Below are 13218 nucleotides of genomic sequence, written 5' to 3'. Positions count from 1 at the left end.
AGAGTAGAGAAAGAAAGAGAGAGGGGGGGGCTTGACTTTTTTTTATATATTGCCAATTTTAATAATACCATTTCTTGAAGAGGTTTACTTTCTCCTCTTCATATTTAACATCTTTTCATCAAAGATTAATTGATTATATAGCTGTCATAGGATATTTAAGTTTATGATATTTATATGACAGCCTGTCTTTATTCCAATGTGGTTTTTTTGAGTACTGCTTTATAGTACACTCTGAAGGTATTATGACTTGGTCTGGATCTTGTCAAATGATATCTCTGCAAATGTCTATGAGCAAATGATTTTTATCTTTTCTTTAATTGATATAGTGTATTATGTTCATTTTACTTGGTCATGGTGTATGATCTTTTCCATGAATTTTTAGATTCTATTTGCTAGTATTTTGCCTGTAATTCTCAATCCCCCCTCTTTCACACACACACACACACACAAACACACACATGCACACTTAGTCACTCACTTGTTCTCTTTGTGGGGCTCTTCCCGCTTTTTCTCTTTTTAATTAGGCTGATGTTTGCAACACACAAAATCTTTGGAAGTTTATTTATTTATTTTTTTTTAATTTCCTGGAAGACACTGGTACAGATTAGAATTAGGTCTTTTTAAAATATTTGAAATAGTTCACTAATGAATCCATCAATGCCAGGGCATTTGTTTTATTGAAGCCTTTTGATTAACATTTTAATTTCCTTGATAGTGCTAGGTCTGTTCAGATATTCAACATAATCTTGGTTTAAACTTATAAAGCTATAGGAATCCAAGAATTTATCCATTTCTTCTACCTTCTCTAGTTCTGCAGCAAAAATATTTTCAAAAAATATCTGATTATCCTTTGTATTTCTTTAGTATCTATTCTGACACAAATTTTCCAGACAAAAATTACGGTCAACACATGCAAACAAAAACTTTAATAACTGTACACTCCATTCAACCCTTATGGTACAAATTTGGAAATTGTTATTTTATTTAATTCTTAAACCATTTATAATGTTTTTTTATAATTTTTATTTAAGAAATAAGAAATCTGTCACACACAAAAGCTATCTACGTAGCTTTGGAGCATAGAGTTTTGACCCTAAGAGTTAAGAGAAAATATCATTCAAAATGCTACTATAAAATATAGACCAATTATACATGTATACTAAAATATAGTTTCCTGCATACAAAATATAATGTAAATGTTGTGCTTTTATAATATGTTCTATCTTTATTTTCTTTAAACATATTTCTAAGAGTAACTTTTTTTAGACTCTCAGTAGCACTAGGATTTCTTTATTTTTCTTTATTTAAACACCGTGATTCCAAATATGATTGTAGTTGTATGATTACAGTCACGTAAAGAACACCCCCCTTCACCAGTGCAAGATTTCCACCAATTTCCAAGATTTCCCTTCTCCCCACCCCACCCACACCTATATTCGAGACAGGCTTTCTCCTCCCCTCATTCATTCACATTGTTATGATAGTTCTCAGTGTAGTTATTTCTCTAACTGCACTCATTACTCTATGTGGTGAGCTTCGTGTCATGAGTTGTACCTATTAGCCCTCATCTCTTCCAAGAGTAACTTTTAATTAACTTAGTAGATTTATTTTTCAGTATCTGTACAATATTGTATAATTGCTCAATCTTTGTAAATATTCTCAAGAAAGAATTTATTGTATTCATTTTTATATATTATATAATATTGAACACCTACATTATGATATGAGATATCTACTTTTATTTAAAATCATTTTGGTTTGTTAGATTAAATTACATATGTAGAAATTATCTTTTTAAAATGTTTTTCTTTTTGCCTTCACTGTTATTAATATAGATTCTTAAATTTTGGATTATTTCTGCCTTTGCTTTTGTTGACCTCTTTTGGTGGGCTCATGGAACTATACGGCATGTGGAGAATTAAATCCATGGATGTCCCAATACAAGGCAGGCACCTAATGCAATGTATTATTTCTATAGTTCCTAGATTTCTTTTTGTAAAATACATGAGTCAGGGGCCGGAGAGATAGCATGGAGGTAAGATGTTTGCCTTGCATGCAGAAGAATGGTGGTTCGAATCCTGGCATCCCATATGGTCCCCTGAGCCTGCCAGGAGCAAGTTCTGAGTATAGAGCCAGGAATAAACCCTGAGTGAAGCCGGGTGTGACCCAAAAACCAAAAAAAAAAACCAAAAGCCAAAAAAAAAACAACAAACAAAAAAACATGAATCAGCAAGTCACATTAACTTTTTCCTCCATTAAACTTTTTCTCAATGAACCTTATTAAATTATCATGCTTTCATCACGGACAGAAAGTTTGTGTAATGGCAACAGTGTATTTATTTTTAACTTTATTTGGAATAGAATTTTTTATACAGCAGTTGTTAAGAAAATTTTACTTCCTTTCTTGATACTCAAACTTCTATAATTAAAATATCAAGCAATAAAAAAATATCAAACAATAGTACTTTTCAGGTGCAACATATATCTTACTATCAAATATTTATTTTCCTTTTAAGAAATTTTTAGGGGCCAGCGAGGTAGCGCTAGAGGTAAAGTGTCTGCCTTGCAAGCGCTAGGTAAGGATAGATTGCGATTGTGGTTCAGTCCCCCGGTGTCTCATATGTCCCCCCCAAGCCAGGGGCAATTTCTGAGTGCTTAGCCAGGAGTAACCCCTGAGCATCAAACGGGTGTGGCCCGAAAAAAAAATGCCCTTTTAGCCAGCGAGGTGGCGCTAGAGTAAGGTGTCTGCCTTGCAAGCGCTAGCCAAGGAAGGACCTCGGTTAGATCCCCCGGCGTCCCATATGGTCCCCCCAAGCCAGGGGCAATTTTTGAGCGCTTAGCCAGGAGTAACTCCTGAGCACCAAATGGGTGTGGCCCGAAAAACCAAAAAAAAAAAAAAAAAAAAGAAATTTTTAATAATATACTTACCTGGCAGGGGCGATTCCATGATCATGAAGTTGGTTTCCCCAGGGTGAGGCTCGCCCATTGCACTCCGGGCATGCTGACCCCTGCGATTTCCCCAAATGTGGGAAAGTCGACTGCGTAATTTATGGTAGTGGGGGACTGCGTGCTCGCTCTCCCCTGATAAAAAGAAAAAAGAAATTTTTAATACTGAAATTATATTTATGGAAAATGGATTTAAGTACTAAGATTCATATTTAATATTATTTATGCAGCTTAAAATTTTTCTGATGTTCTTTATCATTTAAATGAACCATATATTTTAAATATATATATATATATATATATATATATATATATATATATATTTTAAAAATAGATATCTTGCATATTTGCTGTAGGTTGGATCTCCAGATAATTTTAGACCTGGTCAGACTAGAAAATGTGTTAAAATAGATATGGTGAACATTCTTTACTGAGGAAACAAAGAAACAGAATCAAGACAATAAGATGAACAAGTAATTATAATATAAATAATTTGACCTTCAGACTGATGAGTACTTACTGGAATGGTCAACTGAAAGTAATACATTTTTTAATTATTTTTAATTTGGGCCCACAGTTTACAGTAGTATCAATGATAGGGTTTCATGCATGCAGTCTTCCAGCATCACAACTTCTACAAAAATCTATCTGTATACACACACACACACACACACACACATAAACATATTTGTATATTTGCCTTTTGAAAGACACCTATTAAGCTTCCTAAATCTTTACTATTATAGTAATATCTAGGGAAAATATATATATATATATATACATTATTTCTTCATGTGATTAAATAATTTTCTACTATTAATAATGAACTTAAATTTTTAGAACCTGTACAGATAATACAGTTGGTAGGGTATTTGCCTTGTAGCTATTTTACCTGACTTGGTCCCTGGCAGGTGAAGTGGTCCTGCAGACCCTGTCAGAAGAGATTATAAGCCAAGAGCCAAGAGTAAGAGCTGAGAACTAACAAATTCAGGTGCTTATACTAGAAACAAAAATAAAAAAAAGAAACATTCAATATTGCTGAATCTTTTATTTCATTTTTTGAATTTAAATATGAGCAACTAATATAATTAAATTGGTGACTAAAATTAGAAGAACATATTTTCTTGCTTTTTCATAAAACGTGTTTTGGGGACCTATGATATAGCGCAGAAATAGACTTTGCTTGTAAATAAATGTAGTCCATGAGCATAGTAATAAATAAAAATGTAAATTCTGTTTTAAAAACAAAATAAAGATATATAAAATGTATATTTTAGTAATTAAATTCACCAAGAATTAAGCTCAAGTGAGATAGTTTTTGTAAATTTGGGATCTTTCTCTGAAACAAAAATCAACAATTTGCAGAAAAAGATTATTGCCAACACTGGCTCATGTCATAAGAGAGAGAAAAGTCCATAACGAGTTGGGCTTGAGTTAGTCTCCAGTTTGTCAAATAGTTTGGAGATTGATTTGCCTGCAACTTACTCTTTTATTTATCATGTTTAAACCATGCTTAAAGGCTTTGTCCATCTTTTTTCTAAAAAGTCTCATCTATAAAAATATAACTAAAAATAATATGCTTACAATAAGATCCTCAACTAGCTCAAAAGTTCTATATTTTAAATAATTTTATTAGCAAAATCAAATAAGTATGAAAATATTATTACTACATTTCTCAAGTTAGCTTTCAACTGATTCCCTGTGACTGGTCCCAAATTTTGTGAAGTATTTTTTTTGTGTGTGAAGCATTTTTTAGTAAACTATTGTAAAAATGAGAATATACAGATCAAGGTGAAATATCAACAAACTAAAAGAAAGCTAGAAGCTAAGCTTTTAAAGATAAACATCGATTATTTTCGAAATATCAAAGCTGTATGTGACTATGCATAAAAAGAAAGAATTATTTTAGGTGCATCTTTTGTGCTAAGTGATTGCAATAAAAATTAAAACTCTTGATAATAATTTCTGGAAAAATATTGTTTAGTTTTTTGTACTTATAAATCCTGTCATAGTAAACAAACTATAAGAAAATTCTCTATAGCAGAGTACCTCTAAATTTTCCAAAAATAATCCTTTATTCAAAAGTAACACTGCCTTAATATTTATAAAGAATTAAATCACTTTATGGGGAGCCAGAGTGGTGGTGCAGGTTGTAAGGCATCTGCCTTGTGTGATCTAGTAACCCCTGAGCGTCAGTAGGTGTGACCCAAAACCCCCCAAAAATAAAAAATTAAATTCTTTAAAATGTATAAATAAAAGTATTTTGATCCTTTGTTAGCCTAAATCTGTTTCTAATACAAAACACTTAAGTTTTATTTCCAAGGTCATTATAAATATGTATACAAATAGAAAATACCTTAATATTTCACATATTTTTGACCTTTTGAGTAAATTTATTCATCTTTTCCTTAATTTGACCTTTTATATTCATTTTTTCTATAATTTGAGTTCATATATTTCCTTTTATTTAATTTATTTCAATATTCATATATTTATTATTTAAAGGCTAAAGAGGCATTTTACAATTGAGGCATTTTATAAAGAGGCATTTTCTTTAGGTGTTGTGGCTTAATGATCAAGTTAGGGAATTATTGTGGGGAGCACAGCTGATAGTGCTCTGGGGCTATTCCTTGCTGATTGCTCTAGAGTAATTTTGAGCAATGCACAGAAAATCAATTGCTCTGTCAGGAATCAAACTAAGGACAATGTCATGCAGGGTCCCATACCACTGATTGTGTATCTCTGTCTATTAGGCATGTTTGCTTGTTTTGAGTAAAACACAGCAACATAAACAACCGTTGCTTTTTGTATGTGAACATTTTAAGATGGGAGGATTCCAAGTACCAACTGCTAACTTCACTCTTTAGAAACTTTTTACCCAGATGACTTTGGGAGTATAGCAAGACTTCACATTGATAAATTTAGGTTACAAAAAAAATCTATAATATAATTCAACAGAAGTGCTCAATTTCCAAATAAGACACTAAACATAAAACTTTCTTTGGATAACTTTACTTTGTATATTTTACAGAAGATAGTTAAATTTAATGAGGCCCTAATTTTCAGCCATGTCTTTCTTAGATCTTATCTTTGGTATAGTATTAAAGAAACACTGTTTACATATTAAAGAGATAAAGGGTCAAAAACAAAGAAAATATTTGCTAAAGTGTTTTTGAAAAGCTAGGGTTTACTCTAGCCTGCATTGTTTGACTTATTCCTAATAAAAACCTAATATAAAAAAGACTATTTGAACTAGGGTATTGAAATACAACTAATTTGGGGTGAAGAAAATTTTACTGCATATGATTCAACATAAAATTTGTATTGAAACACAACTGATTTGGTGTGAAAAAAATGTTACTGTCTAGCAAGGTCAAAACTAGGATATTTATTTCATTTGAAACAATAGAGTCCTTTCTCCTGAATTCTCAAATTATTTTGTATAGCCCACATATATAATCGCAATTCAATTCAGACTCAGTACAAAGTCAGACACAATTTCATTAAACGCCAAACTTGAGAAATCTTTACTAGAGTGATGAACTGAATAGAGAAGATTATATCATTCATTATCGGAACAAGCTATAAATTACGTGACTCAACACATTCATTAGTTTTTGTGTTAAGGACACAGAGGCTAATGATCTCACACTTATTTCAGGAAACAGGCAGAGAAAGGAAGAACAGTATGTTTTAATGTTGTCACAGTGAAGAAATGAATAGTATCCTTAAATAGTTGTTTATTGACAAGCTATCTTCAAATTCTTATCTCATTCCAGAATATTTTATAGAACCCTGACTTTTGGAGACATTTTTAACTTGATGGATCACTCTCTAGAATGAAATTTTTAATTCTTGAGGGATTTTCATTTCAAGTACATGAAAATAACAATTATTGTAACATGTTGTGATTAAAGTTGAGGCATGCTTTGAAGAACATTTGGCTATAACTTGAATTGATTTAAGTTTAAACTGAATATTATGGAAATCATTAAGACATGAATGGAAATCATTATGAACAAGGAAACAAAGATACTTTTAGCTACCCTCCATCATTTTAAATTACCTTTTCTTTGTTTTGAATGCTATCATAATGTATCTTTTTCAGTGTCACATAGAAATGACAAATACCAATGTGTCTAAATGTGTTTGCAAACAATGACAAACAACAATGACAATTTCCTATGATTCTAAATCCTAGCATAAAGAAAAAAGGTTTCAGTGCCATATGGTAGAGTAGATTTTTTTCTGTCACTGATGAAAAAGTAAATGATTGACAATAAGTTCAATTTTCAACATATATATGTAAAATGTGTGATAACTCTGTAATTAAACTATAGACAATAGCAAATTCTCAAATGAAAAGTGACATAATTCTATGAACAGATTGTCAAAAATCTTCTAACCAACACATGAACCAAAATTTAATGGAACAGGTAAAGATGAATGTGATTTTTTTAAGCTCCGAGCAACTAAAGGACAAGTACTAAAAATATATTATTCTGTAATTATTTCTATTTTTACTTTTAATTAAACAATTTTATTTTGGCCCATTGATATTTTCATTTTGGGGGGTTGGGGCCACACACAGAGGCACTCAGGAGTAACTTCCGACTTTGTGCTCAGAAATCATTCAGGCCCGGGAGGACCAGATGGGATGCCAGGGATCAAACCCAGTTCCATCCTAGGTTGGCTATGTCTGAGTCAGTAGGCACCCTACCACTGTACTATCTCTTGGACCCCTATATTCATTTTTAATTATTTCTCAAGAGTAAAAATGAGACATGCAATTTTAAATAATTTTTGAAGTATCTATATTAACAGAAGATTTCTTTTTTTTTTTTTTTTTGTGGTTTTTGGGTCACACCCGGCAGTGCTCAGGGGTTATTCCTGGCTCCTGGCTCAGAAATTGCTCCTGGCAGGCACGGGGGACCATATGCGGCACCGGGATTCGAACCGATGACCTCCTGCATGAAAGGCAAACGCCTTACCTCCATGCTATCTCTCCGGCCCCCAGAAGATTTCTATGAGTGTAAATTAATTTATATAATTAGTTGTGATCACTGAAAGGAGGCCTCACATTGGAGTTAATCTAACTCTGACTTGAACACTACTATTCATTATCAAAGAGAAATACAAACAAGTTACTTACATTTCTAATACCCTCTACAGTTTCTCATCCTAATAAAAAAAATAGTATAATATATATCCATTGTGAAAGTTAAGGCACACATAATAAATACTAGTTTCTTAATAGTTATTGAATTAGCACCTTCATTTCTATTTAAGCAAATATTTCAATGTAATATGTATGCAATAATCTTTTTTGTCTAAGGGCCATGGATATAACAAAGGCTTAGTACAAATTTTGAACATTAGGGCATAGTTGTTTGGTTTTTTTTTTTTTAATGTGAATCCAGCCATTATATGGTTGCCTAAACAGCACTAGGAGCTTTTTTCCCAAGGGGAAAGCAGTCTACCTAGCAGTGTCAAATATGATCCAAAAATTTTTTTGTATAGAGCTAAAAGAGATAAGTTGCTGATTTTCTATAAGCTTTTTCTGTGTGTAATTGGTTAGTCTCTAAACTATCAGAGCAGAGGCTGGAGTGGAAGCACAGAGGTAAAGCATTTGCCTTGCATGTGGCTGTACCAGGATGAAAACAAGTTCGATCTCCCACAAGCTAAGCATGATTTCTGAGCTCAGAGACAGGAGTAATCCCTAAAAGCTGCCAGGTGTGACCCCCCAAAAACCAAAAATAAATAAATAAATTAAATAAATAAAAATAAAATAAAAATTAGAGCAAAACAAACAAAATACATATTAGGGATAGCATTTAATTTGAACATCATCATATATGCATTGTATGTACATTATTTATGACCTTGAATATTCAATAAACATAACTGGTTCCTCATCATCATACCCCCCCCCCCGTTTACCTAATTCTAATCCCCCTTTCAATTTTATCAAAAGGTTAAATCCTTTGTAACCATCAAAGATGAACATTTTGTTTTTGTTTGGGGGCCACCCCAGTGGTATACAGATGTTACTCAAGGAAGGGCAAACATTACCATTTGGGGTGCAGGAGAAATACTGGTCAGCAGCATGTAAAACAAGTGCCTTTACTAAGTAATGCTTCCATCCCTAAACATAATAAGCTCTGCTTATTATTATTTATTTTAGCTGACAGTCTTTGAAATATATCAACTATTATTTCTACAGTAAAATGTATAATAACATAACTTTACTTAATTAATATTTGTGTATATGAGATAAGTTTTATTCAGGAAATAAGGGGGAGAGAGATAACTCCAATAAAAAAATAAATGTTGGCTGGAGAGATAGCATGGCGGTAAGGCGTTTGCATTGCATGTAGAAGGTCGGTGGTTCAAATCCCGGCATCCCATATGGTCCCCAGGGCCTGCCAGGAGCTATTTCTGAGCATAGAGCCAGGAGTAACCCCTGAGCGCTGCCAGGTGTGACCCAAAAACCAGGAAAAAAATTAAAAATAAATAAAGGTATACCGAACTGGGGTGATAGAAGAGAATATAGGTCATTTGACATTTAATGTGGCAGGCCCAGTGTCATTTCTCTGCAGAGCATATGGTTCCTTAAACTCATTACCCAATTACCACTGGATATGGTTTCCTTAAAAAACAAACCAAAGAGTATATACACAATCAAAACTGATATGAGGCTATTTTAAAATGTAATGACCTTTAATATTAAGTTAATGCCAATAACTTTTGTTTGTTGGTTGGTTTGATTTTGAGCCACTTTCGGGGGCTGTCAAGGGTTACCTTGTTTCTGTGATCAGAAATTGCTTCTAGCAGGCAGGCTCAGTTGATCAGAGGGGATGCCAGGGATTGAACTCTGCTCAACTATGTGCAAGGCAAATGCCCTAACTCGTGTGCAATCTGCTCCAGCCCCAATGAAAATAACTTTAAAATTTATCTTTTAGTATAGAAATTCTCTTTCTTCATATTCCAAGTTGAAGTCTGTTTAATGTTTATTGGCCACAAACACATTTATATTGATTATATTTGCTCTTTTTAAATTAAACTATGATGATCTTATTAATTTCTTCCTCCTTTTTTTCTTTCTTTTATCTCTTTATCTCTCACTCACTCAATCACTCTCTGTTTATTTTTGTCTCCCTTTCCACTTCAGCCTATGCAATGTTGACATTTGTTGCAAGTGAACTCAATTACCTTAACCCATATACTATCTCTTTAAATTTTCTTATCTATTTTAAGTATACATAATTCTTCGTGACTTAACTATCTTTTTCATACTAGATCTTGGTGAAAACCACACTATCATTATCTTACAACAGCCTCCAAACTGCCTTTGAGCTCTATTATTTTACATAATACCACAAGTGATTCCTTTAAAATGTAGTTTACATTACGACACTTTTCTGCTTTAAAAATTTGATTGAGTTATTTTTTTTCCAGGTACAGTCAAACTAATTACTAGATACTGGAAAGAGGTCTAAGAACTAGAACACATACTATGAAAGTGAGAGGTTTGGTTAGCTCTTGGTTTTACACTTCTGCATTCCCCTGCCCTCCAGTGTTGCCAGGAGCAACTGACTACTTCTGAGTATAGCCCCAAACCAAAATGCCTACCAGGGGGCCAGAGTGCAGTACAGTGGGAGGTACTAGCCTAATATGATTCTGAGTTCTATCCAACCTATATTATCCCAGAGGAATTTCTGAGTGCAGAGGCAGAAGTAACTCCTAATCACCACCAGCTCTGGCCCAAAAGCAAACAAAAAACAAACAAAAAAGTGAAAAATAAACAAAAATGCCCATCTTATTCCAGTTACTAGCTTATTCCAGTTACTTACTTGACTTTTTAGCTTATTTTGTTTTTTTGCTTCTTTGGCCCATCGTTTTTGTGCACACAAAATATGTACAGGGCTGACTCCTGACTCTGCTCATCTCTCATAAATAAGACCTGGAAAATATGGGTAATCATAAAGGGTGCAAGGGATAGAACTAAGGTCAACTACAACAAAACAAGCCCACAACTCATTGTAATACCTAAATGGACTCTTGAACTTAATAAACTTTATCTTAACTTTAATAAGATCCTAAGCTTACTCATTGATTGATGAAGTTAGCTGATTAATGATATTGCATTTATCTTTTTTAAAAACCATGTAAGGGGCCAGAGAGATAGCATGGATACAGGGCATTTGCCTTGCATGCAGAAGGACGGAGGCTCGAATCCCAGCATCCCATATGGTACCCTGAGCCTGTCAGGAGTGATTTCTGAATGCAGAGAAAGGAGTAAGCTCTGAGAGTTTCCAGGTGTGACCCAAAAATCAAAAACAAACAAACAAAAAAAAAAGCCATGTAAATAAAATAAAGCTGTTGCTGGAAGTCAATAGCAATATAAACACAAATATTTATCACTTAAATAGTAGTTAATCAAATAATATCAATAATAACCAATGTAACTCAGTTAAAATCTTTTATTAAGCTCCTAGTTTGTATATTTTTTTGTGATATTTGGATTGCCACATCATCTTTTTTTTAATAATTTTCAGCCATACTTTTTTCTGATATGATGCTTGGAGTTTGGTTCTGGTCAAATATGGCCAGAAATGTGTGATTCAAAATCCACTCCTCCTTGATGCACAACAAAGCTTTGATATTTATACCCATAAATTACTTTTTCATAGATTACTTTTAAATTTTCCCCATGAATAATGTTTTACTTTTTGCATGCTCTTAAATAATTTTTTACATCTCTATGCATGTATAATCTTTCAGGTCAAATCTTATATTGACTAGATATTAGATTATTAATATAATAATTTTAAAAGGATATTTACATAGCATTTTTATTTTTTATTTTGCCAAAAACACACAAAGGAGAAAACAAAAAATACCACAAATGCAAAAATTAATCTTGGGTTTTTAAATGTCATCACAAAATGCATGCAAAAATTTAATGCCAATTTTGAGTTCCAGTATAGTTATTTTTTTCAACATATATTATGAATTGCTTATTAGACCAATTTGAGGATGTTATTAGATTAAAATAAATGTGATTCTATATGTGAGATAAACAAGTCACATAAATATACTTTGATTTTTCATGCATGATCTAAAATATTAAATAAAATGCTTTTTACTGAGAGAGAGATAATACAACAGATAAATATTTTTATCTTGCTTTCAGATGATCTGGTTCTATCTCCATAACATATATGATTCTCTGTGTGTTCTCACCCAATCTACGAACAAGAAAGAATTTAAATTTTACATAATAAAGTGCTAGAGTAAATTATGTTACATACCATTAAAAATTCTGACCAATTCTTGTGAAAAATATTTTTTATTAAAACGCCTTTGTCACTGACTATTGAAATACATCATGTCAAATAATTTTCCTTTAAAAGGACTCATTACTCACATTATTGTGCTATGGGAATATTTTTCTACTTGCATTTAATTAAATTACATATTCAAGTGCCAGTATTTATGACAGTAATCCAAACAATTCTTCTTTATTTTTTCTTTAATATGTATGGGGATATATAATATCTTTAAAAAACATTGTTGTTGCTTACAGAAAAAAAAATTATCTCATTCATGATTCCATCAATAGCTTTAAATTCTTTCTGACATGCAAATCCCTGAGGTAAAAATCTTATTTAAAGTTCACAGTTGAATTTATAATAGTTCTGCTTAGGTGCTGATTTAGATTTAATCAGAATGTAAAATCAAAAGAACACATAACCTTTTACATCTAAAACAGATTACATAATATTTGTAACTAATAAGCATCATTCCCCAAGTAAATGGCACTCAGCATTGCAATTTTATAGCACCATTAGTACCAATGGTAAATGTCAATGTCCCCAAATGTCACTGCATTTTATGTACCTTACATATATTCATTGTACAATAAATGGTGTAGCACTGGCAAATTTATAATAAAGCCTTAGTCTATGGAGAAAAATTCATAGACACATGATGAAAGAGTTAATTCACAACCCTCATTTACAGGGTCAAGACATTGCTCTAAAATGTATTTCATAATTGAATTTATAGCTAAGGCAATAATGCCAATTTAAAGTCAGTTAGACCATTTCAATATTTAAATATTCATTTTACCAGTCAAATAATAAGATTTACCTTACAGTTCACTGACCATGTATTCAAATCAAACTCTAAGGTAATGACAGTTAAAGAACAGATTTGCTATGTGAGTGCTCAGTTGGAAAAAACAGTTAACCATTCATTGTTTAGAAA

At 32.3% G+C, this 13218-nt stretch overlaps 1 non-coding gene across 1 annotated transcript; it reads left to right on the top strand.

Moving 5' to 3' along the window:
* Positions 1-2920: 2920 nt before the first annotated feature.
* Positions 2921-3084, top strand: LOC126017196 (U1 spliceosomal RNA). The gene has a single exon (XR_007498841.1). It is a non-coding gene; the product is annotated as a U1 spliceosomal RNA (small nuclear RNA).
* Positions 3085-13218: the final 10134 nt, after the last annotated feature.

The sequence above is a fragment of the Suncus etruscus genome, chromosome 8 (genome assembly GCF_024139225.1).
Source record: "Suncus etruscus isolate mSunEtr1 chromosome 8, mSunEtr1.pri.cur, whole genome shotgun sequence".
NCBI lineage: Eukaryota > Metazoa > Chordata > Mammalia > Eulipotyphla > Soricidae > Suncus > Suncus etruscus.
This window is presented reverse-complemented; position numbering and strand designations above follow the sequence as displayed.